We start from the raw sequence: 13,173 nt of genomic DNA on the forward strand, positions 1-13,173 counted from the left end.
ATAAATTTGTCATTGAAGGCTTGAGGCAAACAACTTTTTAAATTATTTCAAGCAATCTGTGGAAGCATAATGCCAGCCAATGCTCTGAAAGGCCTCATTGTGAGTGTTTGTGCTCAGAGGCTGCTAATTGCTGGCTTCCTTCCATCCTCCGGCAAACACAACACCATATTTGTCTTTCAGCTGTCACTATTTGTTAGGGCCTATAAACAGAGAAGATTCTTTCTTAGCAACCACTGCGAAAAAGTAGAACCCTGCCTCCCACTCCCCCTCCCCCACAAACAAGCCTGAAATGAGGAAAGAAAGGCAAATAAACCTTAGAAAGTTACTTGTGAATGTCAAAATGACGATCCAGTGGAGAAAGTTTCGAAACTGCTGGCTGCCTTTGGCTTGGGGAGAAAAGAAAAAACTCTCAAGACTCTTTCAGAAGTCAGCTGCCAACAGATTAAAAGGCGACTAGAAATGATCTCATCGCCATTTGGAGACGTCTGGTCACAGGGATATCTGTAAGATAACCAGGAATAATCCAGCTACGTTATTCGATTTTCTTGGAGAATGCTTTGGTCTTCATCTTTCTATTTTTAGTCTTCAGTGTCAGACGCCATGGGAAGCCATCGCCACGGGAGTTCAAGGATTACATGTTCATTCAGAACAGGTAAAAGTTCTGGAAACTAAAATCACTGAAAAAAACAGTCAGAGATCAAAGCATTCAAGGGATTCTGGAAAGGAGGGCAAGTGGGAAGACAGGCTTTTGTGTTGACAATTGCAGAAAAGCCTCTGATGGATGCTACATCTCAGAGGATTACAGGAAATCATTATATTTATAAAGAAACCAGAAACCTTGACCTTAAAAAAAGAAGGCTGCGGAGGACCTGTGGGAGCACCCCTGGCCATTTAAGCTTTCAAGTTTAAAATGTTTGTGGAGTTAAATCAGCTCACTCTTGCCAGCCTGAGAACAGCCAGTTTGGAAAACAGAACTTGTAGGCATGGAAACAGCAGGCATCTTGATAACAAAGCCCATTGCAGGGTTTACTGGAGAAAAGCTGTAGAGAATCCTCAAGAGGGAAAGGCAGACAGTACAATTCTGCGAGGCCAGATAGTATGAAATCTCAAATGAGGGGTAACTAAAATATGCTAAGCGTCAGTAATTGAGTGGAAAGAATTAAGCTTTTGTGAGCCACAGTCCTTCTAGTGCTGCCTGTCTGCAAGTACCAGGGTTGCTAATAACCAAAACAGTGGAAGTCAAAGACACCCAGAAGAAATGTTTCAAATTCTATATTCCCGCTACGCCCTTGAAGACCCATTAAGAGACTGTCCAAAACTGAGCTCTCATGAATATGGCTGCCAAACTGGAAAATGTGAAAATACTCTGAATAGAAAAGGCTTTATTGAGTGTCAACTTTCACATCATCTCCTTTTGATCTCACAATAGTCCTTTATAAGGATGTCATCTCTGCTGCATTACAGATGAGGAAACCGAGGCCCCGGAGGAGTTGAGGTTGGTGAGAGGAAGAGCCATGTTTCTGATCCCAAGCCAGGACTCCTCCTCCCGTTCACCCTCCTCCATCCTGCGCTTGCTGTGATTCGGGAAAGGATGCATGGACACATCCGGGTATACAGGTCACTCCTATGGTGCTGGTACTCCCCCACCAAAAATGCCACTGCAGGAGCAGGCAGAGGTCAGAGTGAGGATTTTTAATGTCAAAATGGGAAAGTTTGCTTTATATTGTTTTAGTATTTTGAAAAAGCTCTTTTCGGGGCCCGCTCAGTGGCGCAGTGGTTAAGTTTGCACTTTCCACTTTGACGGCCCGGGGTTCATGGGTTCAGATCCTGGGTGTGGACTTACGCGCCACTTGTCAAGCCATCCCACATATAAAGTAGAGGACGATGGGCACAGATGTTAGCTCAGGGCCAGTCTTCCCCAGCAAAAAGAAGAGGATTGGCAGCAGATGGTAGCTCAGGGCTAATCTTCCTCCAAAAAAAATAAATAAAAAGCCCTTTTCTGTGGTCACAAAATCTTTCCTTCTGTTTTCTCTTCCTCTCCCTCTTCCTCTTTTCTCATTTCTCTCTCCTTTTACACATTCACCTTTCATTGGAGCCCCACACTTTCTCATATGCCATCACCATATGTCCAGGGGAGCTCTCATGAACTCAAGACTTCCGAGAGTACTCACTATGACCAGACAGTACTTCAGTGACCATCCACCCATGTCTTCCTACTCACCCAGGATGCCCACCCCTTTACTCCACTCCAGCTGCTTTCTTTGCTGATAACTTAGGAGGAAAGGCAGTAATGGGCAGCATCAAGCCTTAAAGAGGAAAGTAGAGAATGAGTCACGGCTGCTGCCAACTTCTTATGACCTTTGGTCTCTTAGAAGTCCTGTTAACATGGCTAGAGCAACACTGGAAAATGGAAAACTGAGAGGAAAGCATTTGAGAGGTTAATAGATGTGATGAGGCTTAATCTAGACGCCCAGCCTTTGAAATCTATGCTTTGAGGACAGCAATGTGACCGTGTATAATAACTATTAAGGAAATCACCACGTTCCAACCTAGTCCCCCTTCTCCCAAATACAATTTTTAATCGCTTTAGTTTTCTTCTCCATTCCTCTCCAGTTGTAATTTAGAGATTTAAGAAATAAAATTTTTCCTGTCAGGATGCTAAAAGTGATGCCTTTTGTTAAACTCATCTGTAGTGAGTTTAAGGGTCCTCTAGTGACTTGAAAAATATGAATTTTCTTTCCTAAGTGTCCAATTTAATATAATACGAGAGAAGGAAAGGAAGGAAGAGGTCCAAAAACTTCTTCAGTCACCAAAACAAAAATTCTCCAGAATTTTTTGTAATACACATAATTTATACATTTGCAACCATTATTTTATGTGAATTCACACTTTGGGAAAATGTGATATACGTTGACAGTGCCAAACATTGCCAAGGATGTGGCACAACTGGAACCCTCATACACTGCTGGTAGGAATGCAAATGGTACAACCACTTAGAGAAACTATTTGGCAGGCTCTTAAAAAGTTAAATATACGCCTTCCATAGGATCCAATCTACTCGTAGGTATTCACCCAAAAGAAATGAAAACAGAAGTCCATATAGAGTTATACATGAATGCTGACAGTAGCATTATTTATAATAACCAAAAACTGAAAACAACCCAAATATTCATCAACAGATATGGATAAACAAACTGTAGAATATCCGTACAATAGAACACTACTTAGTATTAAGGGGGAAAAAAAGCTAGGGTAGGAGGAGGGATGAACCACTGACACAACAACATACGTGAATCTTAAAATCATTATGTTGAATGAAAGAAGCCAGACACAAAAGAGTCCATACTGCATGATATCATTTATACAAAATTCTAGAAAGTGTAAGCTAAGTCCACAGTGACAAAAAGCAGATGAGTGGTTGCCTGAGGTCAGGATGGATGCTGCTAAACATTCTACATTGCATGACAGCCCCTCCGTAATAAAAATTATTGGGCTCAAATATCAGTAGTGCTGAGGTTGAGGAACCTGATCTAGTCTGACCAACAAAAAGAGAAGATACAAATTCTATAGCCAGGAATGAAAGAGGAGACATCACTACCAACCTTACAGAAATTAAAAGGATTGTAAGGACATGATATGAACAACTCTATGCTAACAAATTAGACCATTTCAATGAAATAGGAAGATTCAGAGAAAGACACAAATTAATGAAACTGACTGAAGGAGAAAGAGAAAACATGAATAGACCATAACAAGTAAAGAATTTGAATTAGTCATTGAAAATCTTCCTTCAAAGAAAAGCTTTGGCTCAGATGTCTTCATTGGTGAATTGTATAAAACATTTAAAGTACAAATAACACCAATCATTCAAAAACTCTTCCACAAAATATAGGAAAGAACACTTTCCAATTAATTCCATGAGGCTAGTATTACCCTAACACTAAAGCCAGACAAAAACATCACAAGGAAAGTACAGACCAATATTCTTCATGAGTCTTGATGCAAAAATCTTCAACAAAATATTAGCAAAATGAATACAACGACATATAAAAAGGGTTATACACCATGACCCAGTAGGATTTCTCCAAGAAATACGAAGTTGGCTTGATATCTAAAAATCGATCAATGTAAAATAATTTTTTCTTGTTTATTTTTTAATTTTATTTATTTATTTTTTTTTTGAGGAAGATTAGCCCTGAGTTAACATCTGTTGCCAATCCTCCGCTTTTTGCTGAGGAAGACTGGCCCTGAGCTAACATCTCTGCCCATCTTCCTCTACTTTGTATGTGGGATGCCTACCACAGTATGACTTGCCAAGTGGTGCCACGTCCATACCTGGGATCTGAACTGGTGAACCATAGGCTGCTGAAGTGGAACATTCGAACTTAACTGCTGTACCACCAGGCTGGCCCCTTTTTTTTTTTTAAAGATTGGCACCTGAGCTAACATCTGTTGCCAATCTTCTTTTTTCTTCTTCTTCTTCTTCTTCTCCCCAAAGCCCCCCAGTACATAGTTGTATATTCTAGTTGTAGGTCCTTCTGGTTGTGCTACGCAGGATGCCACCTCAGCATGGCTTGTTGAGTGGTGCCATGTCCATGCCCAGGGTCCGAACTGGTGAAACCCTGGGCTGCTGAAGCAGAGTGCATGAAGTTAACCAATCAGCCATGGGGCCGGCCCCCAATGTAAAATAATTTTAATAGAATAATATAAATAAAGGAAAAAAAACACACGATCATCTCAATACATGCAAGAAAAGCATTTGATAATATCTAACATCCATTCATGATAAAAAGACTCAATAACTGAGATGGAAAAGAATTTTATCCAGTTGATAGCAGGATTCTATGAAAAACCTACAGTTAGCATCATACTTATTGGTGAAAGACTGAATGTTTTCCCCTCTAAAATTGGGAGAAAGACCACATATTATATGATTGTATTTACATAAAACGTCCAGAAAAAGTAAATGTATAGAAGCAGAAAAAAAAAAGGTACTGACTAAGTAGGCTAAGACTATTTTATCCTTGCTAAATATAGTTTTCCTTCCTACAGTATCTGGCAACTTCTGGCTCAGCTCCTCTCTGCCCCAGGATTGTGATATTTTTTCAGCATCTCATCTCTAGTCACAAAGAGCAGGCACTGGCAGACACCCTTTCGGTATACAGAGCGGGTATGTGGTTCCCTCAGAACCAGAAGGTGTTCTGCTTCAGGAGCACAGGACAGAAACATTGAAGAAAATGCTTTTAAGGCTAGAGAACCTGAATTTTATCACTTGGAGGAACAGGTCCACGCCTAAGGAAACAAAGGGTAAATGTTCCAGGAAGAAATGTCACTTCAACATGAAGGTATTACCCTGGAGTCAGGAGAGAGACAGAACCCTACCTACAATGGCAGTATGTTGGAGAAAAAGCCCTCTGTCATCACACCACTTGATAAAGAAGCCACACAAAGCTTCTTGGCAATTGTGGAAGTTTTCAACACATAAAAGGAAATACATGGAATCCAGTCAAGAGAGGATTCCGGAGAGCAGAACCACTGTTACCTGCAAGTAAGTGGCACTATACTTAGAATGTTGTGAGCACTCAGTCATCACCATATAGATCCAACTCAAATCCCTTTGTTATTCCACGTAATGTAGGGCATGGCAAGATCTTGAGTCTTGGACACCACTGGTGGAGGAGATAGATGTCACCTGCCACCAGCATATCTGTCTGCACTTCAGCCATTGAAGTTACTGGGTGCTGTCTTTCCCTGCGTATCATTTTGCAACCAAGAATTTACAAAGGGGCAGAGGACCTAGAAGAAAAGGGATTAGAGCCTGACTCCTTCTGTTTAAGGGCCAAAGATTGCAACATGTGCCTGATGAACTAGCATAATCCTATGGGACACCCAAGGACAGAAAAGAACAATAGAGACATTCATCATAATGATGGGGAGGGGCTTCTGGATGATGGATCCACACACAACAGCAAGGCCCAAGTAGAAAAACTGCTGATGCTGGACCAAGTGTGCAGCTGATGCTGGCACCCCATTGCTCCAGCCACTCTGTCACAGCGAATGTGCTAAAAGGCAAATGGCTACCTACGGTAATGGAAAGAGATGTGACACCAAAAGCTGTGTGGCTTGGGACCCAGGGAGTTTTGTTGTGGGATGTTCTTGGCTGAACATGAGTATGAGGGACCACCAGGAATAGAAAGTCCACTCGGTTCCTTTGGCCACCTGCAGGGAAGCAGAGATGCTGGTGACCAGAGAGACCTGGAGGAGCCGGGGCCAGCCTTCTAGGGTCAGAAGTGGTCACGTCCAGCTCAGAGGCTCCATCTTCCTAGGAACCCTGTGGGCCTACCTGTCCTGCAAATGTTGTCACTTAAGTACCAGTACAACTGGGAGTGAAATAGAAGCAGGTGTTCTCTCATCACCTGTATCTGGGCTGCCTTCAGATTGAAAGAAAGAGATCAAGAAAGAGCAAATTGGGCAGATCAGTCCCATTGTGTTGAGAGTTAGTGTCGGAGGACAAGAGATCCAGGCCCATTGCAAAAACAATGACATTAGAAAATTTGGAGCATATCCTGCCCCAATGACAGAGGCCTGGGGGTGTCTCTGTCCAGCTGACTCCTGCAGCACATTAATGCCACCACGAGAGGAAAGGCCACAAGCAGACCCAAACAGAGGAGGAGCAGTCATTTCTGTGCTTGGCATCAGTACTGACTTCCCGCGCAATCTTGTCCACGTGAAAATTCACATATATCAATTAATTTTCAACAGTGCATACTTGGAGTTTATTACTTTATTCTTGACTTACTCACAAGTACAGTCTGTGCTTAGCTGGCCACGTAGGAAATAACAAAAGGAATGTATGTACTTTCCAGTTTGGAAAGGAATGTGTACTTCATGCACATTCGTCTTATTTATCATGTTTGCTCAGTTTTAAGCTTTTTGCTCAGGAAGTATAAGATCGGTTTAAATAAAGTAAAAAGGAAATTGGATTCCATCAATCAATACACTAAAACACAACCACAATTAGATGTCAGAAGGTTATACCATTTCATCACTTGTAATTAATGTTATCTGTGTGGGCCACTTCTCAGAAAATATTTATATAACGTTTCATTTCCTACAAAGAAATCCATCTTCTGGCTTCCCCACAAATTGAAAAATTACATAGTGAATTAGGAAAATAGAGAAAACTATTGTAGCCTCATTGACTAATTTTGAAGTGAAATTTATTGTAAAAAAAAAATATTCTTCCATCTAAATCCTCAGACAATGAAATGGTTTTGAAGCTTTCTACTTAAAGAAAAAGTCTGACTTTACAGTAACTATGGTTGTAGGCCATGCAGTCACTCTTTTGCTCAAATCAAAATTCAGTACTAATATTTAAATCAGGAATAATTAAGAGGAAATGTCTGAAGCGCGCTTTTTTTGTTTTTCACCAGAAATGCTCATTTCTCAGATCAGAAAAGATAGTTTTATGTTTCCTTCTTATACGTGTTAAATAGGGTCTTTTGACTCACTCGAGAAGTTACAATACTTAGCAATGAGAGAGATAGGAATTGTGCAGGAAATGAGGACTCCAGGAGGCTAGAAAACAGCTCAAGATCTGAAAGATTCTGGTGCCACCCTGGGAGTGCGTGTGGTAGGCAGAATTATAAGATGGCCCTGAAGATTCCCACCCGCTGGTGTACACACCCTGTATAACTCCCTCCCCTTGAATGTGGAGAGGACCATGGGTGTGGTGGGACAGTAGCTCCTTGGTTACCTTGTTATATGAGAGTCCAAAGTGGAAGACTGGAATGAGATCCCTCTGTTGGCCTTGAAGAAGCAAACTGCCATGTTGTAGAGGGCGCCATGCCGCAGGGAATGACAGGCAGCCTCTAGAAGCTGAGGGCCTCAGTCCTGCAACCACAAGGAACTGAATTCTGCCAACAACCAATGAGCTCGGAAGAAGACCCTGAGCTTCACCTGACCACAGCCCTGCCAGACACTTGGATTTCAGATTGTGAGACCCTGAGTAGAGGACCCAGCTAAGCCATGCCTGGACTCCTGACCCACAGAAATTGTGAGAGAATAAATTTGTCTTAAGCCACTAAGTTTGTGGTCATTTGTTATGCAGTAACAGAAAACTAATACACTGGGTTATCTTCTTTCCCCTCTGGGATAAAAATGTGACAATTCCTAGTATTCTGGTGACAAACAGCCCACATCCTTGCTTCTCTGCATTTTGGTTCCTCATATTCATGGTTCCCTCACGGTTTCTTCAGGACTCTCCTGCCTCATGTGCGTGTGTCTTTTCTATTTATGCTCCCACTAGTAAGCGAAAGTTGCTCTCTGTCTCATAGAAGCTGGGCAGACAAAACAATAGATGTCCTTAAAAGCCCCTTACCCTACTGAAGCACCTTCATAATGTCCGCTAATCCTCATAACTACCCTTTGAGGCAAGTACCACTATTATTCTCACTTTGTAATAAATCTAGGAGTTAGGAGACTTGAGTGGAGAAGCCAGCCTCAAACCCAAGACATCCTGCATTGTGTCCCTTGCTCTCCGCTCCTCTTCTGCACTGCTGCTAATGTGAAATAACAGGAGCTTCTCATGAATGCCATAGAGATAGTGAAAACTCTACCCTGGAGAGTACTGATAACATACATTCTATTCTTTCCTTTTGAGACAAACTAAGGAGCCATCATCACTATGGAGCCATCATCAGCTTCTCTCATTATGTTGCTCTGATTTCCCCAATAGAATCTGAGTCAGGAACACGTAGGTATAAACATTTGCTGATGCTATGAAATTGGGCAAATTAGTTACCTCTATGAGCTTCAGTTTTCTTAGCTGCAAAATGGAGCTGTAGCAGGACTTATGTCACAGGACAACCATATAGAAGCTCAGTAAATGGTAGTTGGTGGTGGTGGCAGTGGTGGAGACAGTTACTTGTGAAGGAGAATTCCATGCCTTACACCTCTATAGCTTAACAACAATTAAGCAACTTATGAGTAAGACTTAGGTGAATATGTTACTTAGTTAACTCATAGGCTAATGTGAATGGCTATCCATACTAGTGGAGGAATTCCCATGAAAGAAAGAATTCGCTCATTTTTCTTACAAGAAATAATTTCTCAAGAATTTAAGAGTATTCAGAAGTCCTTGTTAGGAGTATCCTAGGAATGGATTTGTTCAAGGCATATGACAATCCTACTTTTGGAACTCTCTGAATGGGCCAGATCATCACCAGCAGAAAATTACCAGAAGGTTCAACATCATATGCAAACATCATAGAATCAACCTGTAGAATAAAGGTTAAGGTAAGAGCATGGACCTCAGAGTTGCATCTTCCTGGACTCAAATCTTTCCTTTGCCGTTTATTCTCTGGGCTTCCCTGAGTAAGTACTTATTTCTTTGTGTCATGGTTTCCTCATAAAGAAAATGACAATATTACTAGTATTTTCCTCATCATGTTATGGAGAGTATTAAATGAGTTAATATACACCTATAGCGCTTAGAATCCCTGAAATGTGGCAAGCCCTCAGTGAGCTTTAAAGGTTGTAAATTCAACCAAAGTTTATTAAGTTTCTACTATATACCAGCTACTGTGGTGAGCATTGAGAATATACATGGCGAGAAAGAAGAAAAAAATTAATGTTTATTGAATTTTTTGAATGAATGACTCTGACAGCTGTTTTACATACATTATCATAATTAGTTTTTAATTAGTAACCTTAATGGGTTGATATTATTTGCCCTATTTTATAAATGAAGAAAGTGGGAAAAGAGAGACTAACCATGTTTCTTAAGGTCACAGAGCTAATAAGTGGTAAAGCAGAGACTCGAAGCCAAGACCAGGCTCAATGCTGCTTTTGCTATAAATAAGACACAATCCCCGCCCTTGAAGAATGAACAATCTATAGTGAAGATCTGGATATAAATGACTAAATACACAAAGACATAAGTGCTAAAGCGAGCTATATGCAAAGTGGAGGTATTTACCTACAGGAATGAGGAATTCCTTGGGGTGGCAGAGAAGTGACATTTGAAGGCTGAATACGATTTCTCCAGGAGAACAAGGGCATTGGAGGGAAGAAGAGGAAGGGAGTAAAACATTCACAGATTCAGAGGCACAAAAAATGCCTGAGGTTTTGGAGGACCAGCAAAGGAAATGACCAAGAGTGCTGTCTCTGCGAATGGGGACTTGAGTGGGAGTCCAATAGTCCTTTCCCACACAGTGTGTGACTTCTCGCAGTGAAGCCAAGGGCTTGCCTCTGCTTACAGCGTCAGCAGTTTCTAATTGTAAGAGCCAAGCTGCTCTAAGCACTGCTTTTTCCGGCAGCCCAAACCTAGGTCTACCACACACTTGAGTTCTGCTGCATCTTTAAGGTATTTCTGCTGTCCTCCTTGTTTGCGGCACCACTGCAGTTTATGTTACAGCATTTACTCCATTCTCCTTGAGCCTGGAGTGTGTCGCGGCAGCTTCTGCTGGACCGACTCCTCCTCCCTATTACAATCTAGTGTGCGTGTCACTGCCGATTTACTCTGTTCGCCTGGTGGCTGGATTGTTCCTCAATAGCTTCCACAGGCTGCTTCATCGGTTTCATCTGCTTCAGATATTTTTCATCAGTTCCATCTGCTTAACTATGCATATTTTCCCAAGATTTTTCAGCCCTGCCTCCATTCCAGGCAAAATTAAGCTTTCTGCTTTGTTACCAAGCTACTTTCTACCGACCTCTTTTAAAGCCATTATGATGTTGTAATAGCTGTTTTTGTCCCTCTTTTCCCCAATGTGAATTCCATAGGGCCAGCATCGGTCCTGTTCATTTCCAATGTCTAGTCCAGTGCCTAACACATGACCATTTGATAAATGAATGAACAAACTAATGAGTAAGTAACAACCCAAAGGTCCTTGCCAGACATTTAAGAGCATCCATCAGATGGATCCATCCAACCTATCCAATATTTCCTTCCAATAGCCTTAACAAGAACACTTTTAGGCTGGTCTTCTCAGCCCTCAGTCTTTCTCCTACCACTCCAACCACTGTGCAAGCTCCCCACCGCCTCTTCCCTTACCTTCAATCCATACGAGATGCTTTTTACTGCCTACACAGTTCTGCTAATGTTTAGCAGCTTGCAAAGCTAAATCCTCCCTTCTCCGCCAACTACGATCAAACACTTTCCTCAAGATGTGCAAAACATCCAAGTATCCTTCGCTGACCATTTCCCACCCCTGCGTTTTTCTTCACAGTTGTCTTTAACTTTTGAAATCTCTAACACACATTGCCTGTGCCTTACCCTCAAGTTATTTATACAAGCACATCCTGTCTTCTCAAAGTCAGGGAATGTCATTTCTTGTTTCATTTTTATCTGCCATTACACAATGCTGTACACATAGAAGTTTATTAAGCAAACACATAAGTGAGAAGCTAGTAGATTCATAATGGCTACTTAATAGCTAAAGTAATATAATATTATCCGAAATATTTCTAGCAGTAATAATAAATTACTATTTCTATTATCTTTATCCTCAAGTATCATATATGGACAGGGAGTTTTATAAAGAACCAGGCTAATACTCCTCTGATAAGAGAACTGATCTGTAACTGACCTTTGCCATGTGTAAGTATTTTCAGGGGATATGATGCAACCTACTTAGGTCCAAGACTATGCAATTGTTCTATGATTGGATTTTGCTGGCTTGAGAGCTCCGTGTTTGATCCTTTAGCACACTCCCAAGTCTATCGATTTCATCTGTACTCTTGGGTCCAGCTCACAGGGTACGTGTCCTCAGCCTTCATTCTGATCCCTGCAGCTCTGGCAGACAGCCACACCGTTTCCATCCAAACCTTCTCATCTGGAAGGAGCAGATCCATCTTCTTTGCCAGAACAGGCTTTAGCCCTAAACCAAATAGAGCAGCTGTTTGCCAAAGTCGGAGGTGACGTTTGATTCTAACAATCAACATGGAGCTGAGCCACTGAGGAGTAAATGACAGAATGGAAAATAAGGACACTCAATTTCCAGAGTAACAGCCATAATGTCTTTTTAAAGGATCTATCCAGTTGGCTTTGGCCTGTAGGCCTTCAATAAAACTCGTCCTCATTTATATTCTTTGTACATTTGTGGAAAGACTATAAACGGAATATTTACTTTTATGAAAGCTTTTTTTTAAGGCAAAATTAGGCTGGAAATCTTGAAATTAAAGAAATTTTAAAGATTTCAACGTGAATAGAAGGAAGGTGGAAAGAAAACAAAAGGAAAAGAGCTTTACATTTCTCCTTTCTCAATATTTACTGGTTTCCTCTAAACACCAAAAACTTCAAAACATCAAAATTTAAGCTGAATATCTGGCCCAAACAAGTCAAATCTCACTCTCAGGTTGTTCGGACCTGGGACAAAAGGAGGGTCCCAACTAGAGACACAAGACTACAACACTGGCTCCACCCGCACAATTCTGTAGTAACTCTAAGAGAATTCCCTTGAACCCTTCTCCAATTCTTGGTTACCTCCCCAGGAGTCTGTTACATGTGCTTTACAATGCCTTCCTTCGTGGTCCAGCTTCCACAACTGTTTACACCAAAAATGGCAGTTTATGCCAATTAAACTTGATGAAGTCAAAATCACCAATGCCCAGAGAAGCTGCCATCACTCCTGCCTATGCCCACTGATCCCGTAACAGTTCCCAGGAGAGTGGGCAATAAGGCTGCACCAAGTCTGCCATGTGCTCCCTCCCAGAGGCAATGATACTGCTGCTAATGTCTACTGACTCGTGTTCCAAGGCCACCAATGCTCAGCAGCTGTCCATGCCCCGTGCTGAGGGTGCTATTGGCTAAGGAAGTTGCTCTCTAGAAGCCACCAGTTTGCTGGCACCAGCGTAATGGCCAGTATGTGTGCTCAAATCTCATAGATATTTTCATGAAATCGCTCTTTCTCATTCTTATAACTTCTTTCCTTAGGGCTTAGAAACACGTTGAGGCTGATATAGAATTATAACGACTGGGTACACTTAGAATAACTCCTCCCCTTTTACACCAGTCCGTGGACTTGCACCAGCCATTGAGTAATTTATCTGACCTCTTGTTCTCTCTTCCCTTAGGATCAATTTCTTCAGTAGGGATTACTCAGGTAACTACTCTGCATTTAAATATCCACTTAGTACGGTGGGCTCACAAGTCCTTGACTCATGCCCAGATAA

General features: G+C 41.6%; 1 long non-coding RNA gene across 2 annotated transcripts; it reads left to right on the forward strand.

Moving 5' to 3' along the window:
* The first annotated feature begins 328 nt into the window (after window positions 1–328).
* On the forward strand, window positions 329–8,087 carry LOC139080039 (uncharacterized). 2 transcript variants are annotated; one of them, XR_011534163.1, is made up of 4 exons: window positions 329–503; window positions 583–652; window positions 1,465–1,617; window positions 5,053–8,087. It is a non-coding gene; the product is annotated as an uncharacterized lncRNA (long non-coding RNA). The 2 variants fall into 2 exon arrangements; XR_011534162.1 differs by lacking the exons at window positions 329–503; window positions 583–652 and having other exon boundaries at window positions 1,538–1,676.
* Window positions 8,088–13,173: the final 5,086 nt, after the last annotated feature.

This window comes from Equus przewalskii, chromosome 28 (genome assembly GCF_037783145.1).
Source record: "Equus przewalskii isolate Varuska chromosome 28, EquPr2, whole genome shotgun sequence".
NCBI classification, from domain to species: domain Eukaryota; kingdom Metazoa; phylum Chordata; class Mammalia; order Perissodactyla; family Equidae; genus Equus; species Equus przewalskii.